This window comes from Equus asinus, chromosome 6 (genome assembly GCF_041296235.1).
Source record: "Equus asinus isolate D_3611 breed Donkey chromosome 6, EquAss-T2T_v2, whole genome shotgun sequence".
Taxonomy (NCBI): Eukaryota; Metazoa; Chordata; class Mammalia; order Perissodactyla; family Equidae; genus Equus; species Equus asinus.
In genome coordinates, this window is record NC_091795.1 from 58,103,026 (window position 1) to 58,116,894 (window position 13,869).

Below are 13,869 nucleotides of genomic sequence, written 5' to 3' on the forward strand. Positions count from 1 at the left end.
ATTTAATGGAGGACAAAAGTCAAACAAGAAAGCAAACAAATAAACAATATTATTAGATTGTTGACATAAACAATCCATCATCAATCTATAAATCAAAATTTGGGGTGAGTTTATTATGAGCTGAGTCTGAGGACTATAGCCTTGGGTCTTCCTTCCCCAAGGAAGGAAGCACACACCAAAGAAGTGGGGTGTATAGAGTTATATGCTATCTTGGAACAAAGAGCACACATCACATATGACAAGAATGTCCCTTTTACAACAGTCACAAGATAGCTTGCCAGCACAGCAGGTCAGTGATCACAAGGTGAGTGTAGCAGGTCAGTAATTAATCCTTAGTTTCCGGGAAGAGGTGCTTATCCTTAAAGAAATGCCGATGTGAGTGTGGGAAGCTACATCTCTACCTTGAAGGGCATCATTCTTGTCTTTGGGACATTGTAAATGTTTAAAGCAGATGTACAATGCATGCCCAACAGGCCATGTCAGGCCTTCCTGGAAACACAAGTTCAGGCCAGATTAGTTTTAAACCTAACAGCTTCCTCATATTCTCCAATATATCCTATTGCTTTTCATTTATTTATCAAGAGGTAATGATTCATGCTTTGATGGGGAAAAAAACAAAACCCAGTGATGGAATGTTTCTTGAAGTGTGTCTATATAATGGAGGGAGTGGGCTATTTCAGAACACAAGGTCATTAGGGAATAACTACTTAGGAAGGAAACATTTGCTCCAAGACTTGAATGATGGGAAAGGGATATCCTGTTGTGGATTGGGCAAAAGTTCTGAGGGAGGAACATACTTAGATGTTCAGAAATTAAAAGAAGGTCAGTATGAATCAGGTGAAGTGAGAAATGAAAAAAGAATGGTACAATATAAGACTGGGGAAGTGGGCAGGGGTCAGATCATGTGGGATATAACAGACCCTGATAAGAAGATTTTATTCTAAATGCAAAGGGGAACTTTTAGAAGGTGTTAAGCAGGGTAGTGACGTGTGATCTGACTTATGCATGTAAAACAATCACTGTGACTGTTGAGTGGAGAATGGATTATAAGGGAATGGACAAGAAAAGGAACAGAGAAGTCTATAAAGAAATTATTAGTGTAAGCTGGGTTAGAAATGATGGTGGTTTGGATTAGACTGGTGCCAGAGACACTGGAGAGAACTAGACAGATTCAGGATACATTTTGAGGGCACTGTCAATGGGTCTTGCTGGCAGATTAGACATGTAAGTATGAGGGGCAGGGTGGAATTAAAGACAATTATGGATTAAGGCCAACTCTGCAGCTTTGGAAAATGTTTATTGAGTTGACGTGTGGAAAAGTCGATGTGCTTACCTAGTTTGTCTCAAACTCAGGTGAAATCATCCACTGAGAAAGCTTACTGATTCAAGAATTCTATTGTCCAGTTTTTGGAAAAAGTCAATTCTGTCCCATTAATCACTAAATAGGCATAATCACTTGTAATCTAAGTTGTAAAACTGCCTCCTCAAAATTCACCAGACTTCTGTAAAACTCCTGTTGTCCCATTGCAAGAAATATTCACTTCCTAAGTGAAAACAATATTTGTATATCAACCAGAGCTGGAGAGACTCATTGTCACTTTATGAAAATTAGCTTTGTTTTCTCTTGAGGTAAATTGCAGATTCTTGCAAATAATATAAAATGTGACCTATGTTCCATGCGATAAGGGAGATGTCTCCAATCATCCAGATTGTTCAACAAGACAGACTTAGTTTTACACTCATATTTTAATTGCTGTAATGTCAGCCTCAGAGCTCATTAAGTTTTTTAAGGCACCATATCTTGGGTGTAAGATATTTTTATTGAGAAAATGAATTTTTTCCTGCCTTGAGAATAGCTCCCTAATTAGAAAGCACATACCATTAGGACAAGTATATCACACGAAGCATACACTCTGATGAATTGATAATTCATCTCAATCTCAAATTATAATCATTTTATTAGCTTTCTGCAAGGAAGAAACCTCCAGTGAAAGGAGAAAAGCACCAAGATATTTTGAAAAATTGGACTGTTCTTTGTTCACTGAGGTCTCCTTGATGGTCATGGCTGCCTAGGTGGTTTATAATAGTTTGATTTTTTTCTCATTCTTTCAGCAGCCAGTTGGCATTTGAACCTCCTGCCTCCAACCTCTCACCCTGCCGAGAATGTTATGTAACTGTTTAAATATTATTTTGCAATAATCTCAAAAATTTTTATCTTCTTTGAAGGAGCTGCAAGAAAAGTTACATTCATCATCATTAAAATAGCCTCCATTTATTCTAGACATTATGGTGATTATATGAAGAGCATGGTCTGTCTCTTACTGCAGACACTGAGTAGTGCCAACAGAGAATGATTGTCTGCTATTGTCACAGAATCAGCAGTTTTAGGCAGCATATAATACATTAGCTTTCAAATTTTCTTCATTAGAAACTCTCCAAGTTTAATTTACTCAACTGTATGAAGGTTAAAGATCTGCTGGTAAAGCACTCATCATTAACAGTATTATTCATTTTCACTTTGAATAGGCATATTCCACTTTTGGAGATTTTCTCTGCTAAGGAGAATTAATGGGAGCTGGGAAACCGCAATGGAAGCTCCAGGCCACATCACTAAAGCATGAGACTTAAAAAAGGAGGGGAACCTAAGAGTCTTGTTCAGATGAGTGGAGTTGGGTCCTTGTCAGAGTAGAGAGGCAAAGAGCGAGGGCAGAGGCAAGAAGGGAAGCAGGAGTGACCAAGACTCCGACATTACTGTTCCCTTCAGCTTGACTAACTTAGGCTTCCTCCTGACTATAGGCCCATGACTTCCCTTTTCTTAGAACATTTACTTTAGATACTGGCAATTGTACGTTATTTCTCTTCCGCTTTGAGACGTAAGTCATCAACAACCCTGAAATGTCTTTCTCAAAGACTTGGGAGCCATCCCTTTGAACTGTAATCATCAAGGAAGATGTTCTAAGCAGTTGAGAGGAATCCGTACGGCTGGGTTCAGTCTTTCAAAGTGGATTCTATTGACCATGTGCAAGAGAATCACTTGGATAACTAATGAAATGCAGACTTATGGACCGTTCCAGAATGTCTTAAAATTAAACTATCCAGTCATGGAGCCTCAGAATCTCTTTCTTAGATAAGTCCCTCAATTCTTTCTTTTACACATTAAAATCTGAGTATAACTGCTGTACTGCAAGTGATTACTTTACAGTAATCTTCACAATAAAAAAGTAGAATATGAAGAAAGTCATGAAAAAAGTAAAATATTAAACAATGGAAAGGAGAATTTTAATTCCTTTTTTATAATGCTAAAAGCGTGAGGTGGAGGTTTTCAAGATATATTGTACGGAGACAGAAAAGAAATCTTAAATCACTTGATTTTTCTCCCTGTGTGCAGTTTTTCCCAAAAAGGAGCTTATCAACTGAGAATATATTGTCCTCTTAACATTTTCTATTGAAGAAAATTCCAGAATTTTTCTCACTTGTTCATCAGAATGTACAATGATTATATTTGGCAGTGCTTCTTTGTAAATCATTCTGAAGTTCTTGCTGTAACTGAAATTTATTTCTTCTTGCTCTAGCCATTGGGATTGTGGGAAACTAGTGATAGTTACAGGAGAAAAAGAAATACTCTTCCCTTTTATGTTTATCTTTCCAAATAAAAAATTATATTCATTGTTTTATCAAAATTTTATTTATTTATTTATATTTTAATATCCTTTGATTTGCAGAACCAGGAAAATAGTGTCCTAAACCAGGTCCTTGAATATTGCTACCCATGAACTTTTCAGCACAGTGCTGTGGTTAATTTTTGGAGGCCACTCTCTGGAAAGTGTGTCCTTTCTTTTGATCCCCTCATCTCTGTTGTAGGGGAGGAAGGCATATTCCTCTACCCTCTAGGGGCTACTGGTTGCCCTAAGAATTAAACTGACGTGAGACAGAGTAACAGGAGAAAATGAAACAAATTTAATAACATGTAAACATGGGAGAAACCCAGGAAAACTGAGTAACTCACCAAAATGGCTGAAGTCAGCACCTTCAATACCATCTTCAGCTAAAGACAGAGGAGGATGTTAGGGGTAGTGGCTTGAGACTTCAAAGGGGAGGAAGGCAATTTACATGGAGGTGAAAAAGCAAATGTTTCGTAGGTAAGAATGGGTTTCGCAAGGACCCTCAGAGTCTATTGATACCCAGAGTTATCTATCATGATGGCCTGTCCTGGGGACAGGCCTTTTATCTTAAATTCTTTTAGGCAGTTAGGGGGAAGATCAAAGTTTCTTTCTGAGTCTTTTGCTTAAAAATAATTAAGCCAAAGAGACACATTTTGGGTTGGCAAATTCTGATTCCTCATGTTCTAATTAATAACTTCCATCTCTTTAAACATCTATTCTGAAGGAAGTCTCTGTCAGCAACTATTTATATTAGAGAGTATGAAGTTATTATACCACTGTGTTTCTTTCTGATATTTCCTCTTTAGGAAATTTTACATTACGGAATCAAACATTTCCTACCATTAATGAGGAGGAGAAAGTCATTCCAGGAGCAGGAAGCTCTTTCTGGTGCCTCTAAAATTTACCTGTTTCCTCCCACGATACCACCTTCTCTAAAATAAACCTTTCCTGGAGAAAAACTATACAACCCAGGCCCTTATTTTTTGGTAAAATGAAAGTGGTTCCCTCTTAGAATATGGAAATATGGAACGTGGAAATGTTGGAATTTCCAAAAACAATTTGGGAAACGATGAAGGAACAAAGGCAGGAAACCAAGCAAGAGAAATGTAAATAAACAGCCTTCCAGCTTGGAACCCTTTACAGTCTTTGTTTCCCTATTTTTTCACCCATGTTCTATCCACTATTACAGGATGAAGTATTTGGATTTGAATGTGGGTTTTCCCTGCCACAGCTTTCTCCTTTATGGGCAAGAGAACCCTGGAATGGAATGCTGGACCGTTGGATTATCTTATGACCTGAGTGTGTGCCACTTCTTGACTTCAGGATGGAGAACGAGGAGACAGCGCGGCTGCTGAAGAGATGGCTTCTCCAAACACAAATCTTCCGATAATTAACAATCGCTGAGGGAATACAGGAAATCGTAAGTAGGATAAGTAGCTTTTTTGTTTTAATGTCCTTCTTGTTTGCATCTGTCCTGGTGTGGAAAGCCTCCCTCAGTGTGTGGAGCTGCACTGCAGCCCTCATACAATTAAAGGCTCAGTGTGGGACTAAAGCTTAAAGAGCTTTCTCCGACAGTCTTTTATTTTTAGGAGTGGATAAGCAGGGGCTCTGTAACACTCCTAGATTGGCCCTATGACACTAAGGCAGTGTGGTGAGGCTTCCAGCCCCCAGGAGAGGATCTTGTGCATGCTTGAGAAATGAACTTTGGAGAATTACTCTGCTCTGCTTACAAATTGCCTATGTGATTTTGTTTTGTTTTGCTTTGTTTTTTTGTAAAGCTAAAGGTAATAGAGTTTTGCTGCTCAATTTAATAAAATAGCATACCTGGAGGTGTGATGAAACTCTAAGTGGCTGTAGAATAGATGGATAAGGTGAGAGACAAGCACTGATGGAGTGCAGTCCAGAGGTTTGGGGAGGCAATCAGAGCAAAAGAGGAGACATAAGTTCTGCAGACGTACAGAAATAAGAGCAGAAATAAGAATCTGGCAGGACCTGAGAAGTATGGATGCAAGGGTGGATCTGTGGGAGATTTCATGCCTGAAAGAGTCATCCATTTTTTCTTCCACATTTATTGAACAAGTGCTGTATGTCAAAAGTTGTGCTAGATCCAGAGGCTTCTGCGAAGAATAAGACATGGCTATTATCTGCAAAGATATAGGGATATAGATGTAGAAACGGATAATTACATTCAAATAGGATTCAAATCAATAAAAAAATGTAGGATACAATGGGGTCCAGAGGAAAACCTGAGAAACTGTCAAGGGGAATCAGAAAATACTTCATGGAAAAAGAAACATTTTAGCTGGGACCTGGAGAGTGAATAGGGATTTTCCAGGCAAAGAAATGGAAAAATAGTAGGTCACATTGAGGAAACAGTATGCCCAAAGGCATGTTGTAGAAGAGAATATTTTGTTTAGATAACATTTAATATTTTATTTATGGGGAGTAAATAAAGTAGAGATGGGTTGAGGGAAAGATAGGGAAGAAGATGAGGCAGAACAGCTGATATCCAGGAAAGCAAGAGACGTCTGGAGACCCACCCTGCTTGAGCATAGGCAGAAGTGGTGGATGGAGAATGTGGATGTACATGCCAGAAGGCCAAGAAGCAACACCAGCCATGTGGAGTCTGTGAGGTGAACTCGATTCTGAAATACAGCTCTGGGTCATCAAGTGCTCCTTACATGTTCACTATCAATGTAGAAACAAGATTCAGGTTGTTAAAAAGTAGTTTCCTGCATATGCTTACTTGGAAAAGAAGTTGTAAGTATGGGAATTCACCAAAATTTATTGAGCTTTGATTATGTGCAGAGTATCATACTATGTGAAATTAACATGATGTAGTGCTTGCCCACAACAAGCTTGTAATTTAGCGTGGAAGAAATGCATGTACTTCAGTGGAGGAGGCTGTAGAATGCTCATGCTGCAGCAGGGATCGATGGTGAGCCAACCCAGGGCCTATTTGGTATGAGGCAATGGGACAAATGTTCGTGTGGAATTCCCACACTAAGTGAAGTAGAAATTGTTGTCCAATTTAGAAATAAAAAATATGCTCAAAAGGCTATGAAACTTCCTTAAGGACACCCAGTTAATAAGGGTCATCCAAAATGAGCTCAAGTTTACCTGACACTGAAACCTGCCTTTATCCGCTACTTTGGGCTTCTCAAATCAACTAGAATGTAAATATTTGCAATATAAAGAAGAAACCTAATTTTTCTTATGTTCCTTCCTGTTCACTTTGAAAAGTGCAGTGAGGACTTTTCTGGAAGGAAGGGGACTCCAGGTGGAGATATTTATGTAAAGAAAGGCTATCTGACTGGCTACCCAAACCCTCAACAGGCAGCATTTATCTTGGTCAGTTTACTGTGGTCCTGGATCTGGCCTTTAGGAATTGGATCAAGATAACTCATTCAGTCTTACCACATTCATAAGATATCGATGTAAAAGCCCAAATGACAAATTTCAAGTTTACAGTAGGCAACTAATCAAACTAGACATTCCATTCTGATGTGGACATATTCTTTCCTCATCAAAACATTACGGAGAAATCAAGAAGAAAATTGCTTGTTGACTAAAACTCTGAGATGAATGAATTAAATGGCTAATAATATCAAGATAAATTGTGTTCATTTATTATTGAATACCTTGATATGAACTCTCATATTTAAACATTGTGGTAGGTCTTGAAGAACTGCATGGAATCAAAAGATCAAAAGTCGCAGTCACTGTCCTGAGAAGCTCTCAGTCTGCTAGAAGCAGCAGCCAAGAAATAGCTATAATGCAAGTGATAAAAGCTCTCAGAGAGGCATAGACTCAACTCATTCAATTGAGGATACACCTGAACAGACCTTTGCTCAAGATGGGAGTCAGGTGGGGGAAGTTACAGAGATCGCTGGGAATAGGCCACACCTGAGTTACATCACGATAAATGAGCAGAAATCCCGGGAAGGAGGAAGAAGGAAGGAGGTGGATAAGGAGGAAAGGGAGTTTCAGACAGAAACAACAGCTCAGGCAAAGACCAGCAGCAAAGGATGGCTTGGAATTTGCAGACTGTAGGTAGTTCAACTTGACTGGAGCACAGTCTTAGTCCAGTCCTGGGTGCAGAGTTGAGCCTGGGCCAGATAACAAAGAACACACTGTACTCATCTCCAGATTGTGGGATGTGTGTGGAAGAAAAGCAGAATTGAGTCTGTTGCTAAGGGATTCCTTTCTCTTTTAGAGCCAATTTTTGCATTGGGTTCTGCTGAGGAAGATTCACCCTGAACTAACATCCATTGCCAATCCTCCTGTTTTCTTTTTGCTTGAGGAGGATTAGCCCTCAGCTAATATCTGTGCCAATCCTTCTCTATTGTTTTTTTTTTTTTTGTGTGTGGGATGCTGCCACAGCATGGCTGGTGAGTGGAGCAAACCCGTGGCCTGGATCCAAACCTGGGCCACTGAAGTGGAGTGTGGAACTTTAACCACTTGGCCATGAGGGCAGGCCCTACAATTTTTAGTTTTAGATGTTCTTTTTGGTTCCTTTTCAAAATTGTTTTGGAAATCTTACATGCTCTTACTGCTCATTCTTATTTTCAGGTCCCTGTTAGAACATATGAAACATATTAGTTTTTAGTTATGTGATTAATATCTGGGTCTTTACAGTTTTGATTCTAACGGCTGTGGTTTCCACTGGTTTTTGCTCATGGCTTCTTATTTCCTCACTAGTTCTGTGATTATTGACTGTATTTATATTCCTGGCAAATTTATTTCTTGGAATCTTTTGACATCTGGGTCAAACGTTGGTGCTCCAGAATGCATTTCCTACTGCTTTTGTTAGGCACCTTAGAGTATTAGCCTCCTGGGATTAGTTTGAACTAAATTCTGGGATCAAAGGTTTTTGCTACCTACCATCATAACGGCTGGCTATGATCATGCATTTCAAAGCAGGTTCGCCTCCTGCCCCAACCCAGTGCCAACATTTGAGACAGGTATTTTCCATGCTTCCCCCTTAAGAAGGGACATAGATTTATTTCTGGTCATCATTACACTGCTGGGTGTTTTAGGGTACTAGTTAAGCATGGGAATCTTCTGTTAGTCTCTCCACTTTTGGAGGTTCCTAAACTCTCTTGCCACTTTCACTTCTCTACTCCCACCTATAGAACGTGAAAGCTACAAATCAATAGGAATTGGCAAAGACGCTAAAGCAAAGCCAGCCTCAGTGCTTTGTTTAACTCTCTGGGTTCTATTTTCACCAAGATTTTGGTTTCAGAGGAGTCTTTTGATTCTTGTTGACCATTAAATGCACTTAAAAAGATGCTTTAAAATTATTTCATCCAAGACGTTTTCAGTTCTCAGTGGGAGCATTGTCAGGATGCCTAGCTCAATATATTGCCATCAGTGGAAGCCTATACCTTTTTAATTGTGAGTAGCTGATGGATTTTTTTGGTTTGGTAGAGTTGGCATTGCCAGAGTTCACGTTTTGTCTGATTCATCAACATATGATTAAAATGTTATTCATCAGAAAGAATATAACAGCAACCTTCTTCTCCTTTCCTGTAGTTGAATATTGTGAGACAAAACTGAGTGTAGAAATAAGCAGAGAAGGCAGCACTGGGATAAGAGGTAGAGAAGCTGGCTTGTGTTGAAAATGGGGAAGAAGTAAACAAACTCTGGCATGGAGCTATTGCCCCTCAAGCACTCATATAACAAAAAGCATCTAATTAAGCTGAATTTATTATCCTTCAGATATTCTAATATTACTTTTCTCTAGATAAAGAAGTTCTTGGTGGTCGGCTTAAGGAAATGATGGGAAAACTTAAGATAGAGGAGAATGGTCAGGTCTTATTCCAGGGACCTGTCATCCGCGTAAATATTGCACATGTCGTATGATTTAGGAATGAGGGAGCTGTGGGCAGAAAGGCGGAGACTTTTTTTTATATGGATGAGCTAGAATGCCACAATCTCCTACTGGAAAATTAAAGTCATTCAGTTTGCCCATTTGACCCTGTGGGATTCCACAAAAACAATTCAAAGCACAATGATGCCATTATTGCTGACATTGCGGAGGCCCAGCAGAACTAACAGGGGAAAAAAAAAAGAATTGCACCTTTTTACAGTACAAATTAAATATGTATGAAATATCCCCCACCTTAGCTTTACCTCCTCCTCAAATCTGGCTCAGGGGATATTTGGGAAATATAGATTTGACAAGTGAAACATAAATAACCTATTTAGTTTCTTGGTAGCTGAATATATTTTTGTTGTTAACCTAGAGAGATGGCAAAAGAGAAAATCAACTATTTAAGTACCCTGTGGGTAGCCTGCTCAGGAAAACGACAAAACAAAATAAATGGCCATTTTCATATTGTTCCCTAGTGCAGATAGGAAGAAATGGTGTTATTTCTTGAGTCTGACAAAAATACTGGATTTCCAGATTCTGGATTGTGTATGTGTATTTCAGGATATTATGGTTTTCTGTAATGTTCTTAGGAAAATTAACAAGAGAAAATGACGTCAGCATGCATAAAATGTATATTTCAAATAAGTGACCTGGGGGAAAAAGGAGAAATACGATATATTTGTGGAATTATAATTGTAATCATCACAGATTTTTTAAAAACAATACTACATGAAACTTTAAAATGTACTCTGTTTTTTTCTTCTGCTTAAAACAGCAAATATCTAGATCAGTCATGTAGTTAATAGCTAATAAACCGTAGTTTCATTAAGTTTTAATTCTCTGTAGAACAGAATATATTTGCAGATAGCAATCATAGAAAATAGTAGTAGAATAGTCACCTTATTATAAAGTGATTTCATCTCCAAGGAAATCCAGTGGCACGAATGACATTGTGGTAGTCTATACTTTCTTGGGTTGGAGGATTTTTGAACTTGACTGTCACTGAGATGTTAAAGACATCAATAGTTATAGGAGTTAGTAAGCTCAAATAAAACACTAGATCTATTATTTTCAGAAGAACACTTTTGTCATCTGATTTCTTTGATTTGCTTACACAAAGCTTAGTAAAATCTAGTTAACCAGTGCATAGCTTTCATGGTTCACACAGAATATACCCTGAAGCCAAATTGCAAGAAGTAGAAGAGAGCACTAAACAGAGAGTCTAGACACCTGGTTTTTAGTAGTAGCTCTGCAACTAGCTGTGCAATCTCCCAATTTGCAGAACTCCTCTGGACCGTAGTTTCTTAATCTATGAACTCAGGAGATTGCCCCAAAGCCTATTCTAGTCTAAACGCTATAAAGTTTAAGAAATGTGCTCTGAGCCAGGAAGATTCAGCTGCAAAAGACAGAAACCCAACTCAAGGTGGTTTTTGCTGTAAAGGGAATTAATTTATTGGTTAATTGGGCTGAAGGTCCAGAGGTAGACCCACTCCAGGAGTGGTGGGTCCAAGGGCTTGACCGAGGACCTCAACAGTCCCCTTTTCTTTGTCCATCTCTTGCCTTGCAAATGCTTTCCTTTGCTGTTTTTTTCAGGCCAACTGTTTTCATGCAGTAATTATGAATTTTCAAGACTTAATTACCCTACATACAATAGTGCCAGAGAAAGAAAACATCTTTCTAATAGTCCAAACAAAATCCTAGAATTGATACTGTCTTGTCTGACTTGGGTCATGTACCCATCCTTGCTCTGTGGCTAAAGGAATAGAATTTTCTAATACCTCAAGCATGGGTTATGGGTTTCTATCCTGAAGGTGAGGCAAAGGAAATGCCTCTCCTTCTCAAACCACACGGACAGGACTGTGTGGCTCCCTTAAAAGAAAATTGACGTTCTGCTCCCTGAAATGAAAACAGAAAAAATGGTATACCGAGTAAAGCATAACGATCAGATGCTTAACACAGATCTTCCTTGTTAGAAAAATCAATTGTATTCATTTCTTTAGATTTTCTTGACACTTAAAATATATTTTGCTATGTTTCTATAGGTTAAAATAAATGTAAGGATAATTATTTTAAAAAAACAGTAAATAAATATAGAAGGAATGATGTAATTTTAAGATCAGCACTTTGTAAACTTCAGTGTAATAATTTATTCAAAGATAATCATTAGGAAGAGCTAAAATAAATTTAACCACTGAACGCCATGTGGAAATTTAACTGGATCTTGGATTTTTTAAAAAATTCTGTAAAATCACTTTTGGGATAACGGGAAAATTTAATATGGGCTATATGTTAGTGATATTAGTGATGATGTTTTGTGTTGATGATACTATTGTGGGTATGTGGGAGCATGTCATTATTCTTAGGATATCCAGGCTGAAGCATTTTGGAGGTGAGTGGGTAGAATCTACAACTTACTTGTTATGGTTCAGCAATAAACACGTACAACATGCGTATACATGTGTATATATCTATGCGTGTGTTTATCTATATCTGTCAACTGAAGAGATCTAAAGCAAAACGAAAACAAAACCCTAACTGCTATTTCATTTTTCTAAACAACAACTTGGAAATGATCGTATAATGTTTTCAGTGTCCACAATAAGTGTTTTAAAACAGTTTTGGGATGCCATTAGGGATCACATCACTCGAGTCTTTATATCTGTTTCCATTCCTCCACCCTATCGTATTCCCTCATCCAGAGAAAAATAAATGGTGCTCAGAGATCACTCTTCATGTGGGAAGAGTCCCTGTTGTCACCTCTTACCCATATCTTAGCCATGCGAGTAGCTTTTAATAAATAGCCAGTTATTTGCAGCTTCTCTTCCTCTCTTCTGGAACCAGTGAATGGTGGTAGTTTCTCACCCCTACACTCAGTGAAGTTTGAAATGATCCCCTCTGCTGCTCTGTAACATTAGTGTTTATAATTTTTTGAGCATTTGCTATAAGGCAGCATAATGTTAGATGATATAATGCTCACAGGGAACCTATGATTTAGATAAAAATCATTGCCTCAATCCCTACCCTAGTCAAACCACCACCATCTATCTTTTGTCTGAATTACTCCTCAAGGCTCCCAAAAGTTTCCAGTGTTGTTCCTATGTGGATGATCCTCTCCATGGCAATTAGAGGGACATTCTATAAGTCAGGGACAGGGATTTTTGTCTGTAGTTACAAAATTCTCAGCCTAGATCAATGCCTGGCATATTGATGGTGCTAAATAAATATTGAATGAGTAAATGAATGAATGAATGGATGCCATTTATCTCCTTAAAACATTTTAATGGCTGACATTTGCACTTAAATAATATGCAAAGCCCTTATTTGGGTTCACAAGGCCCCCGACCAGTGTTCCCCTGCCTGCCTTTCTCATCTCCTGTAGTTTCCTCTGGCCCCCAGTTCACGCTAGTCGTCTTTCCCTGCCCATGCCAAGTCCTGCCTCCAGGTTTTTGTGCTTTTTTTTTCTTTTTGATTATTCCCTCTGCCTGGAATCTCCTGCCTCCCAATCTTCCTCTAGTTGGCTCTGTCTTTTCATGCACATCTCAAGCCAGATGTCACTTCCTTAGAGGTGCTTTTCTGATGGCCAGCCAATCTTAATTAATCACTCTAGCCAGACACTGTTGATTACATCACCCCTGTCCAATTTCTTCATAGCCCTGAGCACTATCTGAAATTATCTTTTCCATTAGTTTATTTTTCTGTTGTCCACCATTAGAATGTAGTCTCCACATATCTAAGGACTTTATCAGGTAGATAAAGATTTAGTGCAGAATTTCTGGCTCTTAAATCAGTGCCTGGCACATAGTAGGTCCAAAATGAACGCACTTACTTTGAATGAATGAGGCAATCAAGGCTTATAGAGGTCAATAGCATGTATTTGTATTTGTGATTTGAACCCAAATATATGTTAAGTTCATGCTTGTATTTGTGAACTTGTAAATATAATGTATATATTTGTCTTCCATATGAGTTGACACTCATGTTCCAACCAAAGCCAAAATTAGGCACACTTTTCTCTGATTCTGTTTACTGAAATATACTGTACCCTCAAATGTACATTCAGGTGGACCAATTGTAGAGAAAAGCGTTTTAGTTCTGTTCCATTGAAGTACCACTTTTTAAAAATCTCTGATCTTTCAGGCTGACCTGTCTGTATCTTCTTTGGTTTTTTTCTTGTAAACAATGAGAAATCAGAAACAGGAATTAAGAAAATTTACCCTGCAGCTTTAGCTGTAATGGATAACTTTTAGCAAAACTCTTTTTTAGAGATGAACTAAGCAGGTCCCACAAAAATTGTCAGATTACATGTGTTTAATTCATTTCTTCTTCCTATTC

At 38.3% G+C, this 13,869-nt stretch overlaps 1 long non-coding RNA gene across 2 annotated transcripts in view; it reads left to right on the forward strand.

Moving 5' to 3' along the window:
• The first annotated feature begins 4,824 nt into the window (after positions 1–4,824).
• LOC123286344 (uncharacterized) overlaps positions 4,825–13,869 on the forward strand; it is an 81,514-nt gene continuing 72,469 nt past the window's right edge. For both annotated transcript variants that reach the window (XR_011504293.1, XR_011504294.1), the window contains exon 1: positions 4,825–5,082. This is a non-coding gene — a long non-coding RNA (uncharacterized lncRNA). The remainder of the gene's footprint in view (positions 5,083–13,869) is intronic.